A 6,000-nucleotide genomic window follows, 5' to 3' on the forward strand; every position below is an offset into this window, starting at 1 on the left:
TCGGGGGGGGAGGGGGAGGAAGAGGGGGAATTTTGTTTCAAGTAACTGCATACTGTACTGTGTTTGCTATTGTTCTTTTCACTTTGAGGTCATTAACTAATTGTGTATCAGTAATATAATACTCATGGCATTCAAAAGGTAAATATTTACTTGTATATAATACCCATAATCCATTCACAAACACACTGAGGTGTCTGTTGTGCTGATGGGGAATTCTCTTATGGTTACAAGAGTTGATTGCTGGTTTAAATAAAAGGGACTTTTGGCTGCCCTAGAGAGATAGGAACAGCTCCTGTAGTTGGATAAACGGTCTGCAGTAAGAGGATGGACAATACTGTCGACAAAGCTACAGTATTCGTAGGAGTTCAAGATAGAAAATGTGTGCTCCAAAATTTGTTCCTTACAGTTAAATAAAAACCCTTCACATATTAAACCTGTTCCAATATTCATATTGTGCAAACAACATCAATATGTTTATTTTTTGATGTATTTGTATTGGGTAACTCCTAGGAGCCCTGTAACAGCCCCTTGTGGGAGGTACTGTACGAACACGAAACAAACGGACAGTCACTGTCCCAAGGGACTTATAATCTAAGGGTACGTCTTCACTACAACTGCTGCAGCGGCACAGCTACAGTGCTGCAGCTATGCCACTGTAGCACCGTAGTATAGACGCTTCCTACAGGGACTGAAGGTGGTAGCTCGGTTGATGGACGAAGCCTTCTTTAGGCCTAGCTGCGTCTACACCAGGGGATAGGTCAACCTAACCATGCTGCTCAGCGTGCACCATTTTTCACAGGCCTGAACAACGTGGCTAAGTCAATCTCATTTGTAGGAGTAGACCAGGCCTAAGTAGTAAAGGCCAAGATTCAGGAAAGGGTCCCTGTTCAGGAATGGTACTTAGCCCAAAGCATGCGCTTAAATCCTATTGAAGTCAATGGGACTTAAGCACTTGCTTCATATTAAGCATGTGCTTAAGTGCTTTCCTGAACAGGGATAAATATAAGCACCTACTGAGGTGTTTTTCTGAGTCAGGATCAAAGAGGAGAAGAGAGGTGCTGTAGCTGTATTTTCATTGTAATGATCCTGCACTGATACAATGCCTATTATCCACATGGATCCTAAACCACAGTACAAAGTGAATAGCCCTTTGTGCAAGCTGCACACCAAACATACACACACACACACACATATGTATACACGGATCTACCCATCAATGAAGTGGAGCCATCTCTAGGGAGTGAAGAGTAGTAGCTATTTAACAATGCATCACAATGGAGGGTTTGTCTACACAGGGAAATGACTTTATTCCTTAAAAAGTGGAGTCATATCAGAATAACGTCACTTTTATTTCAGAATAGAGTGTCCAGACAGGGAGTTATACTGGCATAGCTATAGCAGTATAATTGTTCCACTACACCTACGCTGGCCAATTTCCCCATGAGAGAGTCTGGTTTTTATTTAAAGTTCTAAACCTCTGAGGAGGGAGGGTTTGAGTTTTAGTCACCTCAGCAACAACGGAAGAAAACCTTTCCTTCCCAGGAGCAAAACCAATAAATCCCGATGATTTATAACTGAAATTCATAGAAGGGAATAGACAGGAGACACACAACATGCTTGAAGCAGCAAACTAAGAAAAATATCATCTCTTAATATATTTAACAAATGACAATGCACATCAGAAAAAAAATATAGAGGAACGAGAGGGTCAAAATAGGGGCCACTGAGTGCCACAAAACAGATAGCTTACAGACCTGATTCAGATCCAACATACACTGTTGTACATCAGGAGTAACATCATTGAATTCACTGGACCAGACACTCTGCTAGCCCATTGATTTCAATGGAGCTATGATGATTTTAAACCAGCTGAAGATCTGGCCCAGTGGAATTATGCAGATGTAACAAGTGAGAGATCAGAATCAGGCAACATGGAAGGAAAGCCACATGAAAGTCTAGGATGCTGCTATACTAACCAATAATAAACATCTGTAACTCATCTTTGAGATGCTCAAATAAATGTTGCTTTAGCAAAGCAAAGTATTATTATTACTAATGAAGGCTTCCTAATATAAATGATATGGAACATAATACTGCAATTGATCATGCAAACCAGTGAAAACTAGTGAGGTCATGGAAGGAGAAAAGGACATTCTCTGAGGCCAGGAAACTATTAAACTTCAGAGTTGGGAACAAAACGTTTGGGCTTGAAGAGGAAGGCAGGAAGCCACACGCAGGTCTGGAAGCTGCTGTAGTCCCAGGTAAATGCTGTACATGTTTACAAATGTCTGGAAAGTGCGACTAGGTGACCTCTAATAGGTCATTTCCATTTCTAGCTTCTATGAGAATGTTTTGATGTGCTCAGTGAATAGTGCTTGAGAAGTGCAGTGTTATTAATAAATAGCAGGTAACTTAGCAAATGAGAATACAAACCACAGAAAAATAGAGAGACGAGTAAGAGGAGGGAAAGTACATTCCCTGCATCTGTGAAATGATTGAACTTAAGTGCCCACCCCTTTCGGCTGCCTTGGTGTGTGGATGCTCAACCTAAGACACCTAGTACCTGATCTCCAGAGGTGCTGTTGAGTTGAGATCAACAGAAGCTGCATGTGCTCAACATCTCTGAAGAATCAGGATCAAGGTGTCTCAAACTGGAAACCTAAAATTAGCAAAAACTTTTCAAAATGTGGCCCTCTGAGCTGGCTGTTTTGGCAGGGCTGGGATTAAATTCCATGACCAACTCCCACTAATCAATTACTACCACCGCTTTTTGTTCCCCTGTTATGGACTCTCCCTGTCCCCACTGCACATATTTAGACCTTGGAAACAAATAATTTTGGAGTCTGGGGCACAATTTTCATGACTTTCCCCTCCTAATAAATGCTTGTCCTTCCCCTGTTGACAGACATTTAGAGAGAGGAAAGAGATGGTTTGGGGAGTAAAGAGAGCTATGTTGCCCTGCTTCCCCCACTAAAAGTAAATTCCTTCCCACATCCCTGTAGGACCCACTCCCCAAAACTACTAACCCATTTACTCCCTCCCCCACAGGTAAATGGGTGCACCCCCTCAGCCCTCCAAACACATACATGGGGTGCAGAGCACTTTCTTGGGTTGGGGGGATACATTTCCCTGGATTCCATTCCTACCACTAGCTTGTCTGTATGAACATTAACAGTATCTCCTTGTCCCTCACTTCACACACGCAGATTTCGTTTTGGTGAAGGGAGATTTTTGGGGAGTGGCCAGGCTAAATTCCCCTGACTCCCTCCCCACTACATTATTGCCTCCCCTTCCCTCCCCCATTGAAGCTCACATGGGCTGGGCAGTGATGTGGGGCTGGGTTCCTGTCCCCTGTGCTGCCCTGGTGCTTGGTGGGTCCCTTTCAGTTTGTAGGTCCCCAGCAGCCCCTGCCAGGTGCTCCCTCCTCACTGTCTCCCCGAGCCCCCTTGCAGCCACTGGCTGGGGGGCTCCTGGATGGCGGTGGGAGGTGCTGGCACTCACCTGTCTGCTGGCTGCTGCTGAGGAGGGAGGCAGCCTCCTGCATCCACAGGCTGCTTGCAGCTCACTCAGTGATCAGCAGCATCCCCTCCCTCCCCGGCTTCTATGCCCACCCCCTTCTTTGTGACACACAGAATCCCAACCCCACCCATTGGCCAAGAGGGGATGGAAGGGGAGGGAGTGAGGAGGAGGGAGCGTTGCTAAGGACTCACAAGATGCTTAGTAACCAAATTCTCTTCAGGAGGCCTGGCTGGCCTGGGGATCTCCTTGAACTTGGGGCTGGGAAGACAGTGGGAGCACTGGGGGGGGGGGGATCACTGTACAGCCCTGGCAAGACACCATGTCCTTCCCTGCTATCAGTGTAGATAGCATTTGACCAAAACATTCACAGTTCTTAAAAGCACTCATTAAAAACCCTGCTGAAACCACTTACAAGCAAAACACAGCCACAGCATAACCTTGGGGCAGGTCCTTGCTAACTTCTATTTTCCCATCTTACCTCTGACTTCTGCTCACACCAGCAAGTTCAATTTCCCATACTTCTCTACACTTAAGCTAACTTCATGTCAAAGCCTAATTTCTATTTAACGTAGTCTATAGGCTACAGCACGCAGGAGGAATTAGATTTATTTTAGTTTATTGCTTCAGGTAAACTATCTGACACTCTGATAGGGAATGGGGATGAATATCAGATTAAATGATTGTTTGCAGTGTTGTTGTAGCCATGTTGGTCCCAGGATATTAGAGAGACAAGGTGGGTGAGGTAATATTTTTTATTGGACCAAACTCTATTGGCTTTTGAGATACACAGAGCTCATCTACAGGTCCGTGTACCTCAAAAGCTTGTCTCTTTCACCAATTCAGGCTGTCACAACTAAGTGCAAAGTGGAAGAATAACAGCTATGTGGGTGAAACAGGACAAACACAATGCTCTCAAATTAATTCACACAGAAAAATGATAAAATACAAAAACCATCATATCACCTGTGGGTGAACACTTTTCACAAAACAATCATTCCATATCTGTCCTCTCAGTCTTCATCCTGCATAACGCCATCAAAAGACAAGCCTGGGAGCTACTTTTCTAAAACTAAAATCACGGTCTTAATACAAGACACTGGATATATGTCTTATTACAACAATCTATAATCTACCAACCTCCCTTTTTTGTCTTATGACTGGAGAGGTGTTAACAGGCCACTTCACCTTGAATTGGCTCTGAGATTGTGTGTTGACTAGACTACTTATGCTAAACAATCTGTTCCACCTTGTATTTAGTTGTGACACATCATCTGAGTGTTTTCCCCAGACCTGAAGAAGAGTTCTGTGTAGCTTGAAAACCTCTCTCTCACTAACAGAAGTTGGGCCAGTAAAACATTACCTCACCCACCTTGTCTCTCTGTTTAAATGGTTGATTTACTCAGCTCCTCATTTCTTTTTTTTCCTGTTTTCCAGTTTTCTCTGATTTTGCACATATTGATCACAGCTACACACCCTATGTGCACACATACATCTTTCACATCTCCAAACTCATATAGTCATACAGCTATCACACCTAGTGTACACACAGAGCTTGCCTACACAAGAAATTTACACAAGCGTCGCTTAAGGTGTGACATTAAACCAGTTTAGTCAAGCAGGTGCAAAAGGCTGTGTGGACACTTACTTCAGTTTAAATCAGGCTTATTTAAGGGTATGTCTACAGTGGAAACTTCAAAGTGTGAATGTGGTCACGCGCGAGCACTGGGAGAGAGCTCTCCCAGCACTCCTGGTAGTCCACCTCCACGAGGGGATTAGCTCCGAGCACTGGGAGCCTGTCTACCCTAGCGCTTTAAAGCGCTCAGTTAGATCGCTATAAAATGTAAGTGTAAACAAGCCCTCAGTGTAACTGAATTAGGTATCAATTTAGGCTAAATTGAAATAAGTGTCTGCATAGGGGTTTGCACCCATTTAACTAAACTAGATTAAAAACCAATTTAATTTAAACCAGTGCAATTTTTGCATGTAGATTAGGGCTTGTTCTACACTACAGAGTTAGGTCAACATAAAGCAGCTTATGTCAACCTAATTATGTCAGAATCTACACTACAGCCTTACTCCCACCAGTGTAAGCCCTGGTCTACACTACGAGTTTAGGTCAAATTTAGCAGCGTTAGATCGATTTAACCCTGCACCCGTCCACACAATGAAGCCATTTTTGTCGACTTAAAGGGCTCTTAAAAATCAATTTCTGTACTCCTCCCCGATGAGGGGATTAGCGCTGAAATCGACCCTGCTGGGTCGAATTTGGGGTAGTATGGACGCAATTCGATGGTATTGGCTTCCGGGAGCTATCCCAGAGTGCTCCATTGTGATGACTCTAGACAGCACTCTCAACTCAAATGCACTGGCCAGGTAGACAGGAAAAGCCCCGCAAACTTTTGAATTTCATTTCCTGTTTGGCCACCATGGCGCGCTGATCAGCACAGGTGACCATGCAGAGCTCATCAGCACAGGTGACCA

The sequence above is a fragment of the Terrapene carolina genome, unplaced genomic scaffold (assembly GCF_002925995.2).
Source record: "Terrapene carolina triunguis isolate 2854851 unplaced genomic scaffold, T_m_triunguis-2.0 Scaffold192, whole genome shotgun sequence".
In the NCBI taxonomy this organism is placed as follows: Eukaryota; Metazoa; Chordata; order Testudines; family Emydidae; genus Terrapene; species Terrapene triunguis.